This window comes from Alligator mississippiensis, chromosome 1 (genome assembly GCF_030867095.1).
Source record: "Alligator mississippiensis isolate rAllMis1 chromosome 1, rAllMis1, whole genome shotgun sequence".
NCBI classification, from domain to species: Eukaryota; Metazoa; Chordata; order Crocodylia; family Alligatoridae; genus Alligator; species Alligator mississippiensis.
In genome coordinates, this window is record NC_081824.1 from 32,982,755 (window position 1) to 33,009,155 (window position 26,401).

The 26,401-nt window shown below is 42.6% G+C and overlaps 1 long non-coding RNA gene across 1 annotated transcript in view; it reads left to right on the forward strand.

Annotated features, from left to right (window-relative positions):
* LOC132251154 (uncharacterized) overlaps positions 1–25,375 on the forward strand; it is a 105,168-nt gene extending 79,793 nt beyond the window's left edge. Inside the window, exon 3 of the long non-coding RNA XR_009463021.1 lies at positions 25,005–25,375. This is a non-coding gene — a long non-coding RNA (uncharacterized LOC132251154). The remainder of the gene's footprint in view (positions 1–25,004) is intronic.
* Positions 25,376–26,401: the final 1,026 nt, after the last annotated feature.

Below are 26,401 nucleotides of genomic sequence, written 5' to 3' on the forward strand. Positions count from 1 at the left end.
TAAGGAAAGCTATGCATCCCAGCAAGCTGATGTTGGCAACCAGGGTGGACAAGTGGAAATCCTCTGGGTTAAAATCCATGAGAAACACAGCACAGGGGACACAATGGTGGGAGTCTACTACAGACCTCCCACCCAAAGTCAAGAGCTTGACCAGGAGTTTGCCCAGGAACTGGCTGAGGCCGCATGCTCCAGGACCATGGTTGTCATGGCTGACTTCAACTACCCAGACATCTCATGGAAGGATCACTTAGCAAAATCCAATCAGTTGCAAAGCTTCCTATCATGCATGGATGACCAATACCTGACTCAAGAAGTCTACGGGCCAATGAGAGGTAAAGCTCTGCTCGACCTGATACTAGCTACTGGGGATGACCTAATCAATGTCCTAGTGATTGATGGGAAGCTGGGTGACAGCGACCACGAGCTGATCACCTTCACCATCCGCTGTAAAGCTGGCAAGTCAGTCAGCAACACTGAAGTCCTTGACTTCAGGAAAGCCAACTTTGAAAAGCTCAGGAGGCTTGTCAGTGAGGCCCTAAGGGACCATGACCACAGGGGGAGGGGAGTTCAGGATGAGTGGTTGCTCCTCAAGGGAGTGATCCTCAATGCACAAGCTAATTCTATTCCATCTCGGAGGAAAGGCAGCAAGAGGGCACAGCAGCCCCCCTGGTTCTCCAGGGATCTAGCAGACCTCCTGAGGCTAAAAAGAAAGGCCTACAAATTATGGAGGATGGGATTCACCTCCAAGGAGGAGTATTCTGCACTGGTCCGGTCCTTCAGGGAGAAAACCAGGAAAGCCAAGGCTGCAACTGAACTCCAACTAGCTTTGAGTATCAAGGACAATAAAAAGTCCTTTTGCAGATATGTGGGGAGCCAGAGGAAAAGTAAGGGTAACATTGGACCCCTGCTAAACCAGATGGGACAACTGACAACTGACACCCAGGAAAAAGCCAACCTATTAAATGGGTACTCTGCGTCAGTCTTTCATCAGTCCCATGGGAAGTCCATGCCCACTGCGGGACAGGGAGGTCTGGGTGAGGGAGATCCCCTGCCCTCCATCAATGCTGATCTTGTGAAGGAACACCTTAAGAGGCTGGATACCTACAAGTCAGCCGGCCCTGACAATCTACACCCCAGCGTACTCAAGGAGCTGGCAAGCATCATAGCCCAGCCTCTGGCATGGATCTTTGAGAACTCCTGGTGCTCTGGTGTAGTGCCTGAAGACTGGAAGAAGGCCAATGTGGTGCCTATCTTCAAGAAAGGGAGGAAAGTGGATCCGGCAAACTATAGACCCATCAGCCTGACCTCTGTCCTGGGGAAGGTCTTAGAAATGTTTATTAAAGAGGCCATCCTTAGTGGACTGGCTGACACCAACTTCCTGAGGGATAGCCAGCATGGGTTTGTTGCGGGTAGGTCTTGCTTGACCAATCTCATTTCCTTCTATGACCAGGTGACCTATCACCCGGACAAGGAAGAAGAGATTGATGTCATACATCCTGACTTCAAAAAAGTCTTCAATCTGGTATCCCATGGCGAAACTGGCCAATTGTGACCTTGGGTCCACCACAATCTGCTGGCTGGGGAATTGGCTCCGTGGTCAGACCCAGGGGGTGGTAATTGACGGAAGTCAATCATCATGGTGCCCTGTGACCAGTGGGGTCCCCCGAGGCTCTGTCCTTGGACCCATATTGTTCAACAACTGCATTAATGATGTGGACATTGGAGTCAGAAGCGGACTGGCCAAGTTCACCGATGACACTAAACTTTGGGGCAAAGCATCCATACCTGAAGACAGGAGGGCAATCCAAGCTGACCTGGACAGGTTCAGCAAATGGGCTGATGAGAACCTGATGGTGTTTAACACTGAAAAATACACCTTGGGAGGAAAAACCTGCAGCATCCTCATAGGCTCGGAAGTGCTATGCTGGCTAGCACTATGGAAGAAAGAGACTTGGGGGTCATCATTGATCACAAGATGAACATGAGCCTGCAATGTGATGCTGCAGCTAGTAAAGCGACCAAAATGCTGGCTTGCATCCATAGATGCTTCTCAAGCAAATCCTGGGATGTCATTCTCCTCTTGTACTCGGCCTTGGTGAGACCACAGCTGGAGTACAGCATCTAGTTTTGGGCTCCACAATTCAAAAAGGATGTGGAGAAGCTTGAGAGAGTCCAGAGAAGAGCCACCCACATGATCAGAGGTCAGGAAAATAGACCTTATGATGACAGGCTAAGAGCTATGGGGCTCTTTAGCCTGGAAAAGCTCAGGCTCGGGGTGATCTGATGGCCACCTACAAGTTTATCAGGGGTGACCACCAGTACCTGGGAGAAGGTTTGCTCACCACAGCGTCCCAAGGGATGATGAAGTTGAATGGTTATAAACTACTGCAAGACCATTTCAGGCTGGACATAAGGAAGAATTTCTTTACTGTCCGAGCCCCCATGGTCTGGAACAGCCTGCCACCGGAGTTGGTTCAAGCACATACATTGAACACCTTAAAGAAAAAATTGGATGCTTATCTTTCTGGGATCCTATGACCCCAGCTGACTTCCTGCCTTCGGGCTGGGGGCTGAACTCAATGAACTTCCGAGGTCACTTCTAGCCCTAATGACTACTATGAAACTACTCATGGTGTTTGCTTGCAGGAGGACACTAATGTTGGTGTCTTCCCACTGGATTCAGAGGATCTTCCACAGTCACTGCTGATGGTACTTCAGCAAAAACTTTAGATGTCTCCTCTATGTTGTTCATGTCTCAGCTCTGTACAGGAAGGTAGGGATCATGACTGCTTGATAAACCATGAGCTTGGTTTTAGATCTAATGTCATGATCTTCAAACATCAATTTTTTCAGGCATCCAAAGTCAACACCTGCACATTTGAGGTGATGTTGGGTTTTTTCATTAATGTCAGTCTTCTGTGAGAGTTGACTTCTGAGGTACAGAAAATACTCAGTGTTTTCCAGAGTGTCACCATTGATCTGGATTACCAGACTTGGGAACTGTTCATTAGGAGCTTGTTGGTGGAGGACCTTAGTCTTCTGAACGTTAAGTGTCAGTCCCATTTTCTTGAATGCCTCGGTAAAGATGTCGATGATTGCCTGAAGGTCTGCTTCTGAGTAAGCACAGATTACAGCTTCATTAGCGTCCAGGACCAAAATGAATGTGGTCCTGCTTTTGTCTCAGAATCAACTGAAGTTAAATAGCTTACCATCCATTTGGTAGTTTAGCTTCACTCTGGCTGAAAGCTTGTTGGTGGTCAGACATAGCATCGTGGCAAGGAATATTGAGAAGAGTGTTGGAGTGATGACACAGCCTTACTTAACTCCCATCTTAACCTCAAAGGGATCTGTGAAAGATCCACTGCTGAGAACCACTGCTCACATACCATCATGGAGCAGGAAAAGAATAGTGACAAATTTTGGTGGGCATCCATACTTCAGAAGGCATATCCACAGTGCTTCTTGGTTGACAGAGTCAAAGCCGTTCATGGTGTCAAAGGAGGCCATGCAGGTTTATGTTGTTCCTGGCATTTTTCCTTCAGCCAGCAAGCTGTAAAGATCATGTCAGTTGTGCTCTTGATGCCCTCAGCCCACAATCAGATTCCAAGGAGAGCTCTTCAGCAAGTGGAAGGAAATGGTTCAGGATGGTTCTCACAATTATCTTCTTTGTGGTGAACAGCAAGGAGATCCTTCTGTAGTTTTCACAGTCAGATTTGTATCCTTTCTTGAGGACAGTCACAATCATAATTGCCCTGAGGTTGTTAAAGTGGTGATGTGAACTCCTCTCCTCCTGCTTGAAGATTTCCATAGGGATTCTATCTGCTTCAGGTGCCTTGTCACTATTCATGTTCTTGATAGCTTTCCTCACCTCATCAAGGTTTGGAGGGATTCCGAGATCATCTCTGACTGCGGGTTGTGGGATGATGTTGAGAACACTCTCATCAACAAAAGTCTTGATTGAGAAGGGCTTCAAAATGTGCCTTCCAAAGGGTATTGATGGCTCCCCTTTCCTTGATCAGGTCTCCTCCATCTTTAGGTCTAAAATAGGTTGACCCCTGAGAGCTCAGACCATAGATGGGTTTGGTGGCTCTGAAGAAACCACACATATCATGGATGTCAGGAAGGTGTTGAATCTCCATTGCCTTGTCTTCCCACCATTTGTTCTTCATGTTGTGGGTCCTCCTTTAGCCCTCTGCTGTGGCTTGTTAGATTGACAGTTTCCTATTATTATTTTATTTGATTTCAAAGTAAATTGACAGCACGTCAACCACTTCTGTGCAATGTCCATGAATGCTGCCCTGAAGGATACACTACATACCACATCTCAGAAATGAGGCAATGTTGCCATCTAACAGCAACCCTGAGTAGATGCCCAGTGATGCTTTTAGGTTCTCTGTCTCAAGTAAGGGTATTAGCAAGCTGCTGAGGTTGGTTTGAGGTGGTTACATTGCCTAATATTTTGGATTTGAGACATATAGAGATCAAGAGAGTGGGATGTTCCAGTTAAAGACACACAGGTATTAACACTGGAAAAGGAGGTTAGGGGCTGGGTTCTATTTCAGTGTAAATGCCAAAATTGTGCTTACCCAGCTAAACAAATGGCCTCACTACACACATGTAAAAAATCCACCAGACATTTAAAGTAATTCTGTTTTTCCTGAGAACAAAATACAGTTGCAAACTGTGCATAAGCATCTAAAATGGAACATACATGGCTGGGTACGTGCTATTTGGGAGTGGAATGTGAAATAGGATCTACTTTTAGATGTACCAGGCAGCTTTTAGTAACTAACATCTCTGAACAACAGTGACCATTATTTTGTAGCCACTTCTTGTTCTTAAAATCGTTCTTTCCAGAATGGCCCACTCAGCTGCTGAGGCTAAGCTATAACGTATAGCCTAATCCTTGCGTTTTTCATTCTGAGTGTTTTAGGTGAATGGGTATTAAACTATTGACAAAGGAACAACATCGGTGGCATTTTGGACGTACTAAAGATATATAAGAGGACAGTGTAATTCTGTCTGAGGAGGGGGTTAGATATATTTTATTCTATCTATTGGACTGAGCCTGAGGTATGGCCAAGGTTTAGGGTTTTTTTTCTGACATCATGCAGTAAGAATGATAAGAGGTATTCACTGCTGATAAGAAATGTACCCATACTAGTTGCATCACTTCCATCTCATGACTCAATGCTAATAAAAGTTTTAATCTTGTCATATGGCCACAATCACTGGTTCAGTATCTACAATTATGGTTAATATTCACTGAAATCAATATTCTCTTAATTTCCCATCTGGCTTCTGACTCCTGTTGAAAAATGAACCAATGCCATTCAATGAGTCTTCATGGGAGCTTCCATTTAATTCCAGAAGCATAGGAATATCCACACTGGCTCAAACATGCAGTACATATTCTTCACCAATGGTCAGCACCAGTTTTTTCTGAAGAAAGGACAAACAATCCCATCGTAGGTTGTATAAAATTAGTTCTCTTATCTTAATCTCAATCAGAAATTGGTTTAACCCCTGAAACATTTAGCTTTATATGCCTTCCACTGCTATTTTTAGGTATTTTATTATTATAATGCCCGTATAATTCTTGATAGTCATATAAATACCCAGTAGCTCATTGAACATTATAAATCTCTTGGCATCAATGATATCCCATGTCAATGAGTTCCACTGTTTAATTGCACTTTTTAATTATGCATTGTCTGGAAAAATGTTTCCATTGTTAGTTCTCAGTTAAAATTTTTTTATTAGTATTATGAAAATAAGATGAGTACTGACTCCTAAACTTCTCTGGAACATTCATTATTTCATATACTTTTAGAAAGCCCTCCTCTTTTTTTATGGTAAAAAAACCTTGCCTTTTTGCTATGTACATTTTAAATTTTCCATTCATTTAATAATTCCTGTCACTCTTCTTTGAATTTACTCTATTTCTGTAGTACAGGGAGTCCTCAGACTCACAACGCAATTGGTTCCTGAAAACGGTGTCTTAAGTCAAAACGTAACTCAGAACTGATTTTCCCATAGGAAACAATGTTATAAATGGGGGATTGGTTCCTGAACCAAGGCCCAATACCCTATTTTCACCAAAAATAACCCAGAATTTTGTACTCAATCAATTAGAGATGAGTAATATAGCTACATCGATGTATTTATATTGTAAATAGCAATCATATTGATTTAGAAGGACTTTTTTGAGGTGACTTTACTGGACTTTTTGAAGGGCTCTTGGTTGGACTTTTTGAAGGGTTTTTGGCTGGATTATTAGAAGGAGCCTTGGCTGCAGGTTTTTCTAGAGTCTAGTCTGCTTTCTTAAAGAAAGTGTCCAAGGAAGTTTGGACGGATGTTCTCCAGGGAGATGGGTGACCCAGTGACTTATTCGCTGGCATGGCATCACATTAGATCAAGCATTGTAAAGTAAAAACTGATGTCAGAAAGTTGAAACAGAGTGTCAAGTTAGAAACATAAGTGTGAACCATTGTAACTCGAAATGTAAATTGACTCAAAATTGTTGTAAACTGTATCCTTTTTCGATCTGAGATGGCCATTATAGCACATAGTTTTATAGGAAAAGACAGAATTGCTTCACATGGTGACTGTATTTTCACCATATTCTTCTCTATCTTAATCCTTAGGAATCCTAACATCTTGTTGGCTTTTTTTTTTAACAACAACCACTCATAGAGGCCAATCTTTGATGTTCAGATCCCTTTCATGAATTGACCCTTGTAAGTTACACAGTTATTCATTTCTTCCTTCATTTGCATTACAGATAGTTAATAAATACATTAAACACCAGACCTTATATAGAACATTTAAGCATCCCGCTCCTAACCCTTTGCCATTTCTATTCTTTTTCTGCCTCTTATTCTTTAATTCATGGCAATACTTTGCCTCCATCTCATGCCTACTTAACTATTGCTATGGCTTCTGAACCCCATCAAATCAGTTGCCATATACTGAAGGGGAAATGATTCACTTAAAGTTCCTGGGCCAGATTCTCTCCAGTGATCTAGCCCATTTATATCAATACATTGGGCTGGAGAAATGGTTAATCTTCCTAGCTCTGGATCCCATACCAGCTGTTTGGTCCCTCACATGAACAGGACTGACACAGGCAGAAACATACAGGTTCATGTTCACTTATGCACCACTGCATGGGCATTGCACCTCAAGCCCCATGTTTATTTTTAAACACATTTTGGGAAATATTTTGGGAATAAAAGTAAACAAGTATTTTAAATTTTAAAAGTACTTTGTAGTGTTTTAAATGTAAAATGCTTTCTAGGAATTAGAGAGAATCTCAAATGTCTCAGCAGGTTTGGAAATAAGGATTCCCCAATCCATTCTGCAAGCTTATTCCATAAAAATAAAATGCAAATTTACATAAATTAAAGTGCATTCCATTCTTTCCATGAGTTTCTCTTATACAGCAGTTTAAATTTAACACTACAATTTCTACCTATAAACCCTAGGAAATGACATAGTTGATAGTTAAAAGATTAGTTAGACTAAAGGCCATTCTGGGCAAAGTCTGTTTATTCATACAGAGATTAGCACAATAAGAGTTTGGCTGGGGCCCCTAGATGTTACAATTATATTAAATAATAATAATTGTAGTAATAATAGTAATAGCATAGCAAGGTTTTACACTGCAAATGAACAAAAAAGAAGTAGACCTCTGGCAGGAATTATTATTTTTTAATGGAACCAGTTTCTTACATAAAACAGTATAAACAATATTTCTTCAAGTGCAAACATTTTCCCGTGAAGAAGACATATTCCTCCCCTCCATTTTCTACTATTTTTCAGAACCACTATCTTTTAATAAAATACTTAAATAACCTTGGGAACTAAAACACATTTTCTTTTTTTTTTTTTTTTAGCTGTTTGATTTGTTTGGAAAGTTATTAAAATAAAAGCTTTAAAGGACAACATGAAAACCAGGAACGAATTGAAAAAGTAGCTGTTATCTAAAAAGGCATTTCTGCCTCTTTAGTTAAAACTACCCATATAAAACCTGTATTAATTTTAAATTATTAACTTGAGAGAGAAATATAATAAAACGTGTTGCTAATGCTTTGTTATCCTTATGACTTCAACTACAGCTCAAAAAATGCAATTAATTCTGTAACGTACACTCTGTGGCGGATGTCATTCAAGCTGCAGCAGCTTATTGGGTAGTTAAAAGGATAAAATCAAGTAGTCATTCTACTAATCCCTTTACAAGGAAACAGCTTTCTGCATAAAAAGTGGAACTTATGTGGTCATTAGCAGATGCTACATCAAGCAACCAAAAATATACACATTTAAATTCTTAAGCACAATCTATGAACACTACACAGATGGTTTCCAAGAAACTGTACCTAAATTGATTACGATAAAAATGATCTGCTGCAATTGTTTCTGTCAAAAGGGAGAACAGAATTTGTCCCAATGTGTCGCTCTGCCCACTCATGCAGAGAACCCAGCTGCTGGGACAGATGTTGCTCTAAGCACTTTATTTTAGGGTCATTAAAATGGTTACAGGGGTTAGTCATTCATTGTTTTATAAATTGTGCTTACTAACTGAGCTCAATAGACACTAGAAAACTTCTTTGTAGTTGATCAGGAAAAAAAGTTGCATGTCAAATTGCATTTACCTAATGTGGATTGTTGTAAAAAAAGTAGCAAATGGTGATGCACAGTCACAGGAAAGGATGAAAAAACAATCATTCCTCTCAGAAAAAGCACCTATACTTAGACCTATTAATAATATTTGTGCCTCTATCTTTATCTACTTTGACTATGAATGGAAAACCTGCCTAAAGGCCTTCTTGTATTTGTTTTTTATTCCATGTACCATTACAGAATTAGGCTTTTGCATATAACACATTCCAGCACAGTCTTTCCTACAAAGAATTAATTGCAGAAGTTGCCAGACAGCAAAGGTTTAAGATCGATTGATTTGATCAGCACAGAATGGTTCCAGTCTACCTTCCTGCTGCCTTTGCAAATGTTGTTCTTTGGCAGCTTGGGTGAACTCAAGCTTTCCTTAGAAATATTTGGCTAAACCTTTTCTTTGCTGGCAAGTTGGGTGGTTTTCCATGGCTCATCTAATTAAAGATTGACTTTGCCATGTTCATGTGGTATGTTTCAATGAAAAGCAGAACTGTAAAAGGATGAATCCCAATGATGAATAGCAAGACTGGCAGACATCTCCTTCTCCAATCATTTTGATGGCATTTATACTCTGTGCTGCCAAAAGACAGGCAATTATATATATATATATATATATATATATATATATATATATATATATATAATACCTGTTATCACATCAACAATTCTTTTTAAATTAAAAAAAATGTGGTAACTTCATTTTGGATTAGATATCCTGATTTGGCAGAGCAATTATCTAGGTGATCTATTTGCAGTTTTCAAGCTTTTCAACTTTTTTTTTTTTTGCTTTTTTGTTGTTGTTGTTGCTTTTAAGATCAAATTCACCCTTGTGTAGAGAAACCCAGCACAAGACATTGCTTAACTCTAATTTACATCTTCAAGATGAGACTGTAATCTTATGCTGGCTCTTTGCACCTTTGCAAAAAGATGAATTTCACTCTACTAATTTTATTTGGGTGAATTTGGAGCAACCATGCCTGGTTTCCCAGCATTCAGTAGAAGGACACCTAAATTAGCTTATTTTGAATATGGCAAAAATTAAAAAAAAAGAAATCAAGGGAAAATTAGTAATAGTTTCTTTTAAAAGGCAGGGTTTGAAGTCACTTTCAAAAAGTTTTTCTAAGCTCCAAGAAATTACAAAGTCCTCAGGTATTTCCAACAACTCAGATAGGCACAAGAACAAGAACCAACCAAAAGAGAGATCCTTCCAGAAGAGATAATTCCTGAAAATATATTGCTTATAAGCAGTCACAGTTTCAACCATATCAGTAAGGAGTTCAAACAAACCACAAAGCATACAAGGAAATTTTAGCCCCAAATAGTCTGGTTTTACCTGTTTTTAGATATTGGATCTGCAAATTCTTTCAGTGTGATGTAAAGCTGTTTGGCATGGATATGTGAGGACCCCAAAAGAATCCTTGGATGGTAAACAACATCTGTACTTGAAGTTTGAAGTTTTTATATATAAAATATGTTTGTTCATTACAACCTTACGAAAAACAGACTTTACTATTATGGGCAGGAAAGTATTAGATTCTTGATTTTGGCAGCTATTTTCACTATAAAATATTCTTTAAAAATGGAGAAGCCACATGGTCCATTGCATAGGGGACTAGGCTACGAATCAGGTGACCTGGGTTTTGTCTTCAGCCCTACCCCTGGCTTCCTCTGCTGTTCTCAATAAGCCACTTTACCTTTCTCTGTTATTTCCCTATTGCCCTTGGATATGTACAGACATTATACTTAGATAGACTTAACTAGGTTTAGGTTGATGTAAGTTCTGAACTGTACAAATGTTCAGGGAGTTTAGATTGGGCAAAACATGGATGGCCCAATTTAAATTAATTCACCAAAGGAGGTGCACTATGTAGATCAAGCTAGCCCATGCCCGATTTAACTGAACATTTGAAGTGCAGCCCCAGTGCTTGGAAAGCTAAGCCTCTTGTCCCAGCTCCAAAGCTGGACTTTTCCTACCCCCCTTCCCTCCCCACCTGGGCTATTTTTAGCCCTCCAACCCCTCTGTGGAATAGCTATCTCCCCCATCCCACCAAACCCCTCAGACCCAACAATTCCCTCCTCATCCTGCCTGCCCTCCCCCCCCCGCCCTTTACTTAGATAGGGACCTGATCTATGATAATGCAGTTTAAAGCAAGCTGTGTTATCATAGATCAGGTCCCGTGAATATATGAATATATGAAAATGTCCTTTGTCTACCAACCCTATTTATATTTATAAGCTTTTCAGGATAAAGACCTCTTCTCACTCTGTTTCTATACAATAGGTTCTATAAAGGGCCTTCAAACTCAGGTGGGACTTCCAGGAACCTCTGTAATATAAAAAAAATAAAGGAGTCCTTCAATGATGTACTGCTATGCTAGGGTCTGGATATGACTTTTAGCAGACACATTTAAGTGTATAATAGCAGAAGCTTTGCCACCTTTTCACTTGTAGAATATTTTTTAGCATCTGTGGTTCATTCATTGTTCACAGAAGAACACAGAGAGAGACATCCTGGTGATAAGCATGCTCAAGAACTTAAAAGAATTTTTGATATTTTGCACACCAGGCAAGACAACATAAGGCTGTTCACAGCCTCATGTGTCATTCTAAATTCCATTATACTTACATTAGGTTCTGTTTGTTCTTCTTGCAAATGCACTGACAGATTTTTGCAGCCCCATGCAATGGCTTTTTTTAGCATATGAAAGGTTTGTAGTTTATTTTAGCCTGGGAGATACTTAAGAAATTATTAAAGCAAATCAAAATATGCTGCTTGCATGTGCTGTGAACTATACTGAGCAACCAAATCCTTTTCTCATAGACAGCTGAACAGAAATTGCAAAGTCAGTTATTTATATTGATGATGTTGGGATAGCAAAGGTGGTTGATGACTTGATATGCATTCAATGGAAGCTGAAGCTATGCTATTTAGGAAAGCAGGTAACAACATACCTGTCTTGAATTCAAGCTCATTCTATTTTGTTTTTGTTTTATTTGTATTAAAATACCAGCCAAAACTCTCCACAGAGATGAGATCCTAATTGTATTAAGTGCTGTATAAACCCATGCTATGAGAAAATGCTTGCCCGGAGAAGCTTACTATTGGTCTGATATTGGATCGGTACCGATATGACAGAAATTGTCTATACCGGATATCGGCCCTATGGGGCCGATAATTTGGCCAATACATGCCCGTGCTGCACACAGCCACAATGCAGCACAGAACAGAGCTGGCAGCATGGAGAGCTGCCTCCAGCTGGTAAGTTGGAAGGGGAGGGGGAAGGGAAGGGGCATGGTGGGGAGGAGCTCAACAACCACACGGTGAGGGAGGGGGCAGGGGCAGGCACTGCCCAGCCAGGGTGGGGGGTACATGGGACAGAGGAGTGGAGCTATGGCAAAATTTGGGGTGGCTACAGCTTCCCTCCAGTGCCACTGGAGCCCACTCTAAGCCCAGCTCCCAGCAAGAAAAGCCCCGTGCAACACCAGCTCCAGCCCACAGCTGTAGCCCACCACACACTGCGCAGATCAAGGGGCACACGTCCCCCCACACTCCCAGGTTGCAAGCAGTGGTGGGAGCTGCCTCCACCCCATGAGCCATGCCTCTATCCCACGTCCTCCCCCCCTGCCCTGCCTGGGCAGTGCCTGCCCCTGCCCCCTCCCTTACCATGGGGGGTGTTGATCTGCCCCCCCAGACCTGTTCCTTCACCCCTCCCCTTCCACCACACTGGACTTACCAGCTGATGGCAGCTTATCAGATATCAGATCACTATCAGCCGATATGCATCCGTAAATATCAGCTATGATATCGTCTCCTTATCGGTGCACTCCTACTTACTATGTAAAAGATAATTATGATACGTTTCATTGCCTATAGCATGTACTTTAGCTCAAAAGAAAAGTTTCTCACAGCATTTATCCAGCCAGCACACTACAGTCTCATTCAAGGGCTCTGGTGCTGGTATATATATTTTCTGCTTGTTTCATTTATGCTACCTGAAGGGCAATTTTAAAGAAGACAGAAGTAACCTGGGGACAGGACTAGGAGCAATAGCCTTAAGATGCAGCAAAGGAAATTTAAGTTGGAGATTAGGAAGAACTTTCTGATTTTGAAGGTGGTCAAGCATTGGAAAAGGCTACCTAGAGATGTTGTTGAATCTCCACCTCTGGAATTTTTCAAGGCCAGATTAGATAGACACTTGGCTAGGATAGTTTAGTGAGGGAAGATCCTGCTTTGAGCAGGGAGCTATATTTATTGAGGTCCCTTCCAGCCTTACTTTCCCATGATCCTATGATTTATTTAATGAGCAAACAGGACACACATTGCTGCTTTCCAAAATATGAGAGCTGAAGTCCTGTCCCCAGTGAGGTCCTTGGCAAAATAGCCTTTGACTTCAGTGAAGATTTCATCCAGAAATTCACCTGCCCCTGTGTGGCACTGCAGCCTACCATGAATAATCATACCCTGTGTGTACATGCTATTCTACTCCTCCCTTCATCTAGTTTTAGTCTTGGACTAGATTATCATGATTCAGTTGCCCTGAGCAACTCTACTGATGTAAAGCAGCCCCAAATTTAACTTAGCTAGCTGGTTACATTCAGTTTATGGCTGCTTTATATGGCTGAATGAAGCAGCTGGAATGCATCAGTTAATCTTGTCTTTTGTCTACGAGGGCAGCATTACAAAGTAAGGTAACTATAAAGGGAGTAGCATGTGAGAGGCAAAGCCAAAAGTGGGTGTTTATCTGAAGATGGCTAATAGGTCATTAACATCCCATCTGATTTTTCACAGGGCATTAATCTTCCATCGTTTGAAAATCAGGCTCCTTTAAAGCCTCTCAAGTTGGACACCAAAAAATTTAAGGATTCTAAAATAACTAACATAGTTTGAAATTTTTAGGCAAAGGGAATACATCTGGAGGATTTCTAATTAATTTTCTAGAGGACAAAGGCAGGCCAGGTTCTTTGGGTAGATGTGATATCTTTTATTAGACCAACTGAGTAGTTGGAAAAAATGTTATTTGTAAGCTTTGGGTACAAACTAAAAACCCAGCAAGAGGACAAACACACATAAACTCCTACACCTGTCAGTCACTCCTCTTTGAGGGAAGAAAATTAAATGTGTGAACGTAATCAAGTCATGGTCACTGTATTTTAAAATTCTTGAATAAAGAGGTTAAAGACTAAAGAGTGTCTGTCCAGAGCATTAATTTAAGATGTGCGGGTATCTGATGTTCAACCATTTGGGGAAGCAAGAAAGTGGACTTCCTCTGGTCCAGCTGAAGAGCATGTGTTTCCATTGCAATTGGTTCTTTATGGTCACATGTTCTTTACCATTTTATGTACTTGGAGCATAAAACCAAAGCTGCTGGTTAAAGTTAGCTCATGTGATAGACAAGGAAGATTATTAATACATTTCGGCTGCCCGCTCACAGTAAGTTGTAGCATCTGCAAGCACCTGCAACTGCGTAGGTGTGTTTTTCTACTCTTGTTGATTATCTTATCAAGAAGGTCTTTGATGGAAACCACATCCTCTCACTCAGAATCAGAAAAGGTTTATATTAAAGTGGCTGAGAACTCACAATGAACCCCCCCCCCAAATATCTGATTCAAATATGATTCGCTAAGTAATTTTCTTTGTAACTGAGTTGTAAACATGACCTTTGCAAACCAACAGGACTTTCCCAACTGAAAGGGTGTTATAGAAACAAGATAAAATGAACTTACAGCACAGTCTGATTCTGCACTGCCATGCACATTGTGTAATTATTTGCACCTGCAAAAAATGGGTGCAAAATGTAACCATCTTGATCTGTTGACATAGAATACCCACTTTCCACAAGTGTGGATGATTCTACCATCTGCAGGAGACAATCAAATATAATAACTTTAAATAAAAATGTTAAATTACAATCATGGCATTAAAGGGGCAATACATTTTGATTAGCCAGAAAAGTCAAGGCAACTCAGCTAAGACTTCTTTTTTGTCCTTCATCTATCTAACTATATCTTAACATTAAAGGGAGTTTAGTTCAATACCATTATTTTTAGGTTTGGTAGCTCGAATTCTAGACAAATGAGGGAAGGAGAAAATGGGAAAATATGACATGTTTGCCTTCAATAGCAGAGACTTGATGATTCAAGAGGTCCTTTCCAACCCTGTGTTCCTAAACAAAAGCAATAGAGTTACTCTGACATAAAATCCATGTAACAGGGCAGTGAATCAGGGTCTTTGACTCTGAATTTCCTTATGTTTCTTGTTTCCAAAAGATTCACATTTTGTTTTAGCGTGGAACAAGATCAAAGTTGTCCATTCTCGACAGTGCACCAGACTGCAGAGTATGGGACAGCACATCTGTTTTCATATATAGGACTAATATATAAACAAATGCACTGTTTTTTCAAAATATTTGGAAATAAACACAGAGGTACTACTAGAAGAAAGCTCACTATGGAACAAATCTATTTTTCATTGATATCAATGGAAACATTCCTACTGGGTTTATTAGGGGGTGAGTAAGACTTGTGTATAATAAAATATTTAACTTGAAATGTTTTTAAAATGTGCAGCCTCAATTACTTGCAATTGTTTATCTGGAGTTAGTGAACCAGACAGATGCTAAAATGCAATTCACTTCTAGTGGTTCAATGGAACAGGCAAAACTCATGATTAGAAAATCTCCTTTCAGGTAGAACATGGGTAACATTTGCACAAGTGCCTAAAGGATTTAGGAACTTCAAACCCATTTTCAATCATGACAGAATCACTAAGATGTCTAACAGTCCTGCTGACAGTGGCTCCCTGAAGAGTGAAGGTACTGCTGAGTAACACAATCTGCCTTGCTCCTGCGCCCTGTGTGCTACAACCCAGAAGTGAGGCAGCAGAGCGGGTGTAGGGAAACCTAAACATGCTCAGAGATGCTCTCAGGCTCTTTTTCTCAGTCATGCTTCTTGTTGCACTTTCTGGACATCACTAAACCTGCTATCCTCCCTCATTTCTGGGTTTTGGTGTGTGCCAGGCAGGAGTAAGTGAGGCACTGTGTGGTTGTTGGCAGTGTTCCTGGGGCGGCCAAAGAAGCAGTGCAGACATGCCATTAGGGTCAATGAAGGTCTTTAGGACTTTGGCCTAGGGCTTGACCTGTAGGTCACCAGGAAGTAAGTTAGGGTGTAAATGTACAGTACATTTTCTACTTTGAACTATAGCACTAAGAATGTACACATTCTTAGACTGCAGGAAGTGCTAAACAGTTTATTTCACTATGAAATTGAAAGAAGCTACCTCACAATTACAATGCACTAAAAGTGCCTATAGCAGGAGCTAGTGCATAGTAGCTAGAACCCTGTCTATTAACACATGCTTTGCAGTAACTTCCCCAGGTAGAAAAGCCTTTAGGCACCTAACTGCCATTTCAACCCTTTAAGACCAACATGCAGGCATCAGTGAGATCCTTAGCTACTAGCTATTGATGAGGACCTAAAGAGCGGCTACATGTAGTGCAACATAATCTGGGTAGCACAAATCAGGGATAATTCTGCCCTTAGAGTGGCATAATTTTGAGCCACATAAGGAGAACTTAAAAACAGCTTCAGGGGTCAATGTGCAGACAATCCAGATGTAAAAAGCTCCAGGAGCCAGCCAAAATTACTGTGTAACAAGGCACTAAGTTTCCACCCATGGGCATGCACAAAACTACTTGAGTTCAGCTGATGCCCAAACTCTGGAAGGATTCTCAACACCTTTCTCTTTCTCATAGACTTTCTTGGAGCATGTTTAAACATGCAAAACAGTCAGCCACAGACACAACAGCTTGGTGGATATCCCCTGTTACACCCTATGACTCAATGATTAGAACTTCTTCTTTGAGAATCCCTCACAGTTGAGGGTGGTTGTCTTCTATAATTATCTTATCTGTGGGTCCAAAATGGCTGATGAGCCTGATCCAGGACTAACAGATTCTGCTGCAAGTTGGGTACATGTTTCCATGCATGGTGCCTCCAGATTCTTGATTCAGTCTGTGACATGCTGTTTCTGCAGCTCCTGCTTTTTCATCTCATGTTGTCATCACAGGGTTTCAAAGTACTGACATCCTTGCAGCAGACTCTTCCTCCATTTGGGGTGGTCTTGGGTGATACCCTCCTATGATTTGATGTTGATGTTGCATTTTTTTCAAGTTGGCATTGAGGGTGTCCTTGATGTCCTTTCTCTGCCCTCCTCCTGAGTGTACACTTTGACTACACTGGACATCTGGAAACAGATATCCGGATCATTTGGCTGGCCCAGCAAAGTTGATGTTGGATGGTCATCACCTTGATGCTCACAGTGTTTGCTTGTGAGGGCATGCTAATGTTGGTGCATCTGTCTTCCCATTGAATTCATAGGATCTTCCTCAGGAAGGTACCTCTCCAATGACCTGAGACATCTCTTGTACATTGTCTATGCCTCAGCTCTGTACAGTGAAGTGGGGATCACAACTTCTTGATAAGCTATCAGCTTTGTTTTGGATCTGATGTTGAAATCTTCAAACACCCATTCCCTCAGGTGTCTGAAGGCTGCACCTGCATATTTGAGGCAATGTTAGATTTCTTCATTAATGTCAGCCTTCTGCAAGAGATGGTTTCTGAGGTATGGGAAATACTTAGCATTCTCCAGAATCTCACTGTGAATCTGAATTATTGGAGCTGAGGAATACCCATTACGAGCTTATTGATGGAGAACCTTAGTCTTTTGAATGTTAAGCATCATTCCCATTTTCTTGTATGCCTTGGTAAAGACATCAACAATTGCCTGAAGGTCTGCTTCTGAGTGAGCACAGACTACAGCATCATCAGTGTACAGGACCTCAGTGATTGAGGTGAGGGTGGTCTTAGTTTTGGCTTAGATTTGGCTGAGATTAAACAGTTTACCATCCATTTGGTAGATTAGCTGCATTCTGACTGAAAGCTTGTTGGTAGTCAGATGTAGCATCATGGTAAGGAATATTGAAAAGAGTGTTGGAGCAATGATACAGCCTTGCTTAATTCCCATCTTAACCTCAAAGGCTGCCTTAATGTGCAGTAATGAATGCACTTGGTTTTCAAGTGACATTTTATGTACAGTAGCCTATTTTACTGAACATCAGTGTAATCACACAGTTTTTTATGTTGTGCTTTAATGCACAGTAAAATAGGCTATTGTGCACACATGTAGATGCACCGTCTCTCTCCTATTACAGCTGTTCCACACTGTATAAATGCCTAAATATTCATTGGAGTAGACACTTGTAATATGACTCACATCCCAGGACAATAGTTACTTCCTCTTTCTCCTTGTCTGTTTTTGGCCTTGCCTTCTAATGAGATTATTCAAATTAACTAATCATTTTTACCAGCTTTTGGGTTTAAACTTTGCCTAATTTTCTGAAAATTTCCCAATAATCCAGAATCTCTATATATTAGAACAGGTGTTCTTAATAAGATAAAGAATAATCAAATAAAGCTTCAACCATAGTGTCTGCAAGACAATCAAGAACTGGCCAAGGCGTGGGAATTTCTGGGTATAATAATTAGAAAGAACACTTTTAGATAATGCAAAGATCAAAAGATTACTTGGATTAAGTTAAAAAAGGTTGTGGTGAAAGAAAGCCCAGTCAGCCAGTAACCCTGTGCATTACAAAAGAAAATGAAGAAGTTAGTTGTAGTTCGATCAGTGATTCTCAACCAGGGTGCTACGACATCCTGGGGTGCCTTGAGATATTTTTAGAGGTACTGTGTAACATTAGCACTGTTAGGTGTTTAAATACCTACACATGATTCACAAGCCAAACTCACAGATTTCAATATGAACCCAAAGCGGTGGAAACACCTTGACCTGTTGTGGTCTTTCTGAGTTCTTTGCAGCAGAAGAATTGCTCCATTATTTTTCCATAGTTAAAAAAATGGGTGACAACTAAGAACTAGCATTTTCTGAGGGGTTCCTTGAGTCTAATAAGAGGTACCTGAACTCTAAAAAGATTAGAAACTTTATCTCAAAGACAGAACAGAAACTAGGTGCATTTGCTACAACTCATAAGTGCCACAGAACAAAATCCAGGCCTCATAAAAAAAGTCATAATTCTGTTGTTCACAGTGGATATTTATCCAAGGCTAAACTTGCACCATAATTTTATCTCTATAAGAGAGTCTATACTTCTCAGAACCTTCAGAGTACTAATGATGAGTGTACTCTTGACTTGAGGGTCTGAAGCAGTACTTGAACTGAGGGGAAAAGGGGAATGAAAAAGAATGCTTCGGTCTTCAGCTTTTCCCCATTTGCTGAGTAGACTCAGGCATATGGCACTCATAAGCATCCTGCCCCTGTCAAGTGCTTCTAATAAGCATGGCAACTTGCTTCCATCTTCCTGTCCCACTCAGCCTTGCTTCTGAATGATATCCTTCCAACCAGAGCAGAAGTAAAGTTACAGATTTTTATCCCTGGAAAATTACTCTCTGGATTCATTTAATAAGATATGATGAAAACCATTTGATAAGATTTGCTTATTAAGGTTATTGGGATAAAGTTTATTACAAAGAGTGGAGTGATCAGTCTGATAAAAAGATTTGTAGTTAAAGAATGCACAGGTTGGTAGAAGAGAGAACATAATGATGCCTACCTCTTATATAATGTTTAAATCCATGTATCTCAAAACACTTTTAAAGGAGTGCAAGCATTATTATCCCTTTATACATAAGGATAAACTGAGGCACCAACAGTCAATTTATCTTGCTAAAGTTCAGTGACTCCTCCATTGGACCATGTTGCCTCCCTTTTCAAATGTAGATAAGGGTGGGGCATTTGTTTATTGCAACTATGTGCAATAAAGGCTGTGATTTGAGTATTTTGCAACAAATTGGTAGTTGATGGTTTGGAAGATCAGAATTGAGACTAATTATAAGCCTTAAAAAGCTGCTACAATGTTTGATTATTATTAAAAAGCAATGAGAGCACTGTGTAGAGTACTCAGCAGCCCACTCTATAGAGATTTCTAGGACAAGTAATCAAATAGAATACAGGAAGAGACTGGCAACCTTGTGGTGCTCTGGGGTAAAGTGAAGGTGCAGTGCCAGTTCATGTGGGGTAGGAGCTCCAATACCCATTTTTATGAGGGGCTGTCAGGCCGGATGTGGGAGCATGGGCATGACTGGTTGGTGTGGCAGTGCCACATAAAGGTCAAGGTCTTGCAGGCACAATGGGTGGCTGTGACTGAACACAATCATCAGTTGAGGAGTGCCCACAAGTCCATGGCTTTTATGCAGCAATTGACAGCCATCCTGGCACTCCAGGAAACAGGCTGCAGCTGTGCTGTGTACAGCAGCGTGGGTGACCTGCCTGAGCCCCCATCGCAGCCTGGTACCGACAATGACACATCACTGGGGGAGGGTCTCTAAGATCTGTAGCACTCTCTCCCACCAAGCTCCCTGGCTACAGGCTCCACCAGCAGCTTGGAGAGCCCAGGCCAGCACTTGCCCTGACAGCTGCTCAGCCCAGCCATGAGGAGTGGCTGGCCATGTCACTGCCAGCTGGCAGCAGCACCAGCTCCTCCCCATAGTGGGTAGCCCTCTCCAGGCACCCACACACCGTGTCCCACCATCTGAGGACATGACCCAGAGTTGCACTGTCGCCAACAATAGGGACTGACCAGAAACACCAGCCAAGCCAGCCCTGGCAACATGGTAAGCTCTACACTGCAGGAAGGGCCCTCCCTGCCCCAGCTCCTGCCCCTTCTCCTTGCTCAGCCCTCCCACACTCCCTGGGCCCTGGGTTCCCCCCCCCCCCCATCCCACAGCATGCAGGGAGGCAGGAGACAGTGCAAACCTTTATTGAGCATCCCAAATGCCCACAGCTAGGTGGTCATAGTGCTCTGACATGCCAAGGAATGCATCCATGCCAGTGGCAATATTGTCCTTGGCTGTAGGGGGCAGGGCATAGCCACAGATAGCCCTCCAGGCAGTGATGGACATTGTGGGGCAGCCCGGGCTTGTCTCCCATGACATCAAAGCTCAGGGTCCTGTGCCAGTTGTGCAGGTGCACTTGGAGCACCATGGCTATCAGGAGCATAGTGGGTCAGGAACCCCAAGGTCTCCGAACAGCTCCTCATGCAGTTCCCAGGACATGCGGAGCAGGGGCATGCTTGGGGCACAAGACCAGTGTGGGGCAGGGCTGTCTCTGGGGCATCTCCCTGGAGAGGCCTCCTGTGGGGATGGTGGGGGTGCAGGCAGCTCCACATCCCAGTCATCTTTAAGCCCTGCTCCCCCTGATCCCAGGCACCGTGGGCTTGGCAGCAGCACAAGAGACAGGCTGGCCTGCAGGAGGAGGGGGAAACAGAAGGGTCTGGAGCTGTGGGAGCAGGTTCTGCTAGAAGAATGACTTGTCCCACCCTGGGAGTGGGGTGGGAGAGGCACGCTGCCTGTAACTAGCACCCAGCAGTCCACCTGCCCCTGGGAGTGAGCGGGGATGGGAAGCTTGGCTGGCTGCTGCCTGGGCCCAACCCTGCCTGCCTGACTTACCATGGTTCCTGGGCACCCATGCATGCTCAACCCCCAATGTGAGGCTGCCCAGTGCCTGGCCTTTGGTACAGAGCATCTTATCTCAGAAACTAACTAATTGCCTGTCAAGAATGATGTGGGGGTGGGGATGGAGCACATGGCAGCCACTGACACCACCCACCAGCTCATGCTGCTGCCACTCTGCATCTGGCCATATGCCACGCCCCAAACACCCCCTCACTCCACATGCAGCCCTGCTCCACTCCCCCACCCTGTGTCCGGCCCTTCACCACCCACCCTCTCTCACCCCCTGCTCTGCGTCTGCCTAGCCCTCTCTGCCTGGCCCACTCTGCTGGAGCCATGTCCTGCCCAGCCCCTCGTTCATGATGGGCATTCTTGATGCAGCACCAGATGGAGCCAAGCCCCACAAGAGCATTATGGACACACAGACAAACATATAGACAGATGGACTAAGCCCTTTATGTATATGGAATGTTGTAAATGCCCACAAACAGCTTAGCTTAGCAGGGAACTCTTCAGTAAACTAAATCACAAAAAGGAAGCTTATGAGCAGTGGAAACTTAACAAATAACTAGGGAGGAGTGTAAGAGCATTGCTCAGGTATGCAGGGATGAAGTCAAGAAGGCCAAAGTACAAGTGGAGTTGCAGTTAACAAGGGGTTTGAAAAGTAACAGGAAGGGTTTCTACAAGTATGTTGGTAGCAAGAGGAAGATCAGGAAAAGTGTGGGTCCCTTTCTGAATGAGGGAAGCAACCTTGTGACAGAGGATGCAGAAACTTCTGAAGTGCTTAATGCCTTTTTCACTTCAGTCTTCACAATCAAGATCAGCTCCCAAACTACCCCATTGGGCAGCAGAGTTTGGGGAAAAGCTAAGTAGCCAACAGTGGCAAAAAACAAGTTAGGGACTATTTAGAAAAGCTGGACATATACAAGTCCATGGGGCTGGATGGGATGCACCTGAGAGTGCTGAGGAAGTTGGCTGATGAGATTGCAGAGCCACTGGCCCTCATCTTTCAAAATTAATGGCTATCAGTAGAGGTCCCTGATGACTGGAAAAGGGCAAACATAGTGCCCATATTTAAGAAATGGAAAAAGGAGGATCCAGGGAACTATGGACCAGTCAGCCTCACCTCAGTCCCTGGAAAAATCATGGAGCAGATCTTCAAGGAATCCATTTCGAAGCACTTGGAGGAGAAGGTGATTAGGAACAGTCAGCATGGATTCACCACGGGCAAGCCGTGCCTGACAAACCTGATTGCCTTCTATGATGAAATGACTGACTATGTGGCCATCAGGAGACCAGTGGATGTGGTATACTTTGATTTTAGCAAAGCTTGTCATATTGTCTCCCACAACATTATTGCAGGCAAGCTAAGGAAGTATGGGCTGGATGAATGGACTGTAAGGTGGATAGAAAACTGGCTGGAGCATCCGGCTCAGAGGGTAGTAATCAATGGCTCAATGTCTAGTTGGCAGCTGGTATCAAGTGGAGTGCCCCAGAGGTCGGTCCTGGGGCTGGTTTTGTTCAATGTCTTCATCAGTGACCTGGAAGTTGGCATAAAGTGCACCCTCAACAAGTTTGCAGATGATACCAAGCTGGGAGGTGTAGTAGATATGCTGGAAGGTAGGGTTAGGATTCAGAGTGACCTAGGCAAATTGAAAGACTGGGTGAAAAGAAATCTCATGAGGTTCAACAAAGACAAGTGCAAATTCCCACACTTAGGATGGAAGAATCCCATGCACTGCTACAGGCTGGGGGCTGGCTGGCTGGGCAGCTGCTCTGCAGAAAAGAACCTGGGGGTTACAGTGGATAATAAACTGAATATAAGCCAACGGTGCGCTCTTGAATTAAAAAAGGCTAACAGCATACTGGGCTGCATTGGTAGGTGTGTTGCCAGCAGGTCAAGTGTAGTGATTTTCCTCTCTTTAGCACTGGTGAGGCCACATCTGGAGTACTGTGTTCAGTTTTGGGCCCCCCACTACAGAAAGGATGTGGAAAAATTGGAGAGAGTCCAGCAGAGAGCTATGAAAATAGTGAGAGGGGTGGTGCACATGACTTCTGAGAAGAGGCTGAGGGAACTGGACTTATTTATTTTGGAGAAGAGAAGACTTAGAGGGGATTTAATAGCAGCCTATAACTACCTGAAGGGAGCTTTGCATGATGATGGAGCTAGACTGTTCTCAATGGTGGCAGATGACAGAACAAGGAGCAACGGTCTCAAGTTGCGGCAAGGGAAGTTTCAATTAGATATTAGGAACAATGTTCTGACGAGGGGGGTAGTAAAATACTGGAACAAGTTACCCAGAGGGGTTGTGGAATCTCCATCCTTGGAGGTTTTCAAGATCCGCGTAGACAAAGCTTTGGCTGGGATACTCTAGTTGGCAATGGTCCAGGATGGCAAAGTTAGCCCCAGCGGTGATGTCTAGAAGCATGTCATTGGTGTCCGTGTGAGGGTCCAGCCAGGTGGATGGGGCACAGCCATCAGCTGCATGGTGGCAACGGCCCTGGGATGGCATGGTGGGGCTGGGCAGGTGGTTGCTGTGCATGGGAGAGCTAAGCAGGCTGAGATGGCCTTGGGCCAGGGGGTGGTCAGCATGGTGGGCCATCAGGGCCAGCGTGGTGACCAGATGGAGCCCCTGGCAGGTGCTGGTCGTCAATGCCATGGGCAGGGACTGGAGCAGCCATAGTGCAGGGATGAAGAGGAGGTGAGGCAAGAGCTGCCACATGCTGCATCTATGCTGTGCACTCTGCCCCTGGCCAGGGAGCAGATAGCAGGGCTGCCGCTTCAAGAGGGTTGCCAACTTCTAGAAACTGCAGTTGGAGCCTGAAGCTTCCTCCAGTGGGCCCATTGCAGGGCTGCAGGACATGGCAGCAGTTTGGTGCTAAGAGCAGCAAATCTGCTGCTGTCCCTGCATGTGTAGATGCCTGCCCAGGAGCATTTACTCACAGGTAGTTTACTTGCAGTAAACTGATTTCAGATCAAATGCTTGTGTCGATGCACTCTAGTAGTAGTACATGGCAGATTAGGCAGACTTAGCAGATATATTAATTTCTCACAGCATCTTTAGGTTGCTAATAGGATAACATTTAGAGAGATGGACATATTGCCTCCATGGTGATAAGTTCATTACCTAAAACTATCTCTGTTTTTGCTTTAAATGTTTTCCTCTATCAAGACAGCTTGGTAGCCCCTGTAAATAAAAGAAACAGGTGAGTGAGTGACTAGACAGGAAGACTGCACTCATGGGGTCTTCAGTGCATGGTGAAATAAGCAGTAACCATACAGGTGTAATATGAAAAACATAACTACAAAAAAATTAATCCAAGTTCTCTTATAAAGTGCAAACTTTGGGAGTGATTCTGTTGAAGTTAATGGAATGAAGTAAAATTTTAGATCAGGCTTTCATATATTGATGTACTGTTGTGGGAGGTGAATTAAAATAGTTTAATTCTTGAGGGAACCAATTTGAACTGAGAAATTATTTTTATCCAGGTGAATCTCTTCTTGCTAACATAATGAAGAACAGGGGAAATCGATATCATTTAGAAAACTTCATATGGATAAATAAAAGCTCATAACTAGTGGCATTCGCACCCTAATATACTCTGTTGAATAAGGGCATAGTCTTCTTGGAGTCACTGAAGTCAATGGAAAGACAATAGGAGCTACTTCAGTCTTTATACATTCTTCTTAAAATATTAAGCATCTGACTTTTTTAACATTGTTCATGGTGACTGTCTCCTATAATACATGTAATTATTGGTTAACAGGGACATTCAGTAACTAATATTTATTTCTCTGATCATAACAGATTGGAAGCATTGAGTCAGTGGCCTCGAGGATTTATGAGTCAAATGTCTCCTCTTGTGTATTTTCTGAGAGATGTAGCCAGCAGAAACAAAAACATCTAAAACAAAAGTGGGGACTTGTAGTAACAAGCTGAATTGGAATGTAATCACAATCCAGCTGTCTTCACAACAGGATTCTGAATGGGAAGAGCATTTGAAAAGGGGAGCATAAGCAACAAGTACAATAATCATATTAATTCATGCATTGAAATACACAAATGGAATTTTCTAGATGAATTCAAGAATACTTCTTTGTACAGAAAAACATAAATAAAGTTTAATCAAAGTATTGGTTTAATCTTTGTGAAATTAATATTGTAAGTATGGGAAATCAAGAGTTGGAAAGCCCAGGGTATTCTTAGTAACATACTTCATGTCATAGGTCTGTTATTCTGCCTAACATAAAATAAGAAATCTGTGACCATATATATAAGGTCAAATATTCAACAAATATTCAACTATTCAATATTCAATGTACAAATATTCAACAGCTTGTGGCCACATGTCAGTTAAAAGAATAGGCAATGCATCGGGGGGGGGGGGGGAACTGGAGGAACACATGCCCCTCCCCCAAGATTTCTGCCCTGACAGTGGGGCGCAGGGAACAGGGCTGCAGCCTGGCCAGAGCCAGGGCCCACCAGCAGTAGGGGTGGCAGTGGCAGCACAATTTCTGTGCCAACAGTGGGGCCTGGGATGGCAGCAGTAGTGCAGAGTTGTACTCCCCCACTGGCAGCACTTAACATGTTGCCTGTGGGTAAAAATATACCCCCAATTTCTATCTCATGGGGAGAACTGAAGTCCATGATTACATTGCAGAGTTTAATTGAAGCTTTTAATCTAAAATGGTGTTTTTTAGCAGGGAGTAGGTAAATGTGACTGTGTAGAGCTTCTAGCCCTAACTCTTCCCTGAGGAGGCCAGTGGGACTAGCGTTAAAGCTTGAGTTGATAGATTTTTCGAAGGCCATGCCATTTGGCATTCTACATATTTTTGCGTGCACCACTAGGGAATTAAATGAGCCTCCCCTCTAGGCTGGATGGATTTTAGTGGATGACTGACATCTGGCGTTGAGGGAACAGACACTTGGTTTTCCATGGTGATGTTAGGCAGTTCCAGCTGGAAAAGACTGAAGCATTGGATAAGATGGCACGAAGCAGCACAGATGAATTCCAAAGCAAGCTGATCATTTTACAGCTGAGTGAGCAATGGGTACCGTGCTGAACAATTTGGGGTCTTTCCTGGGATGTGAGATAGCACTTAATTATTACAAGTGTTTTAAAGTATTTATGCTAGATAAATACAAGACATAATTGTAAGCGTGAGAGTAATTGCTCTTTATACTGTTCTGAAAGTAAGTCTTGT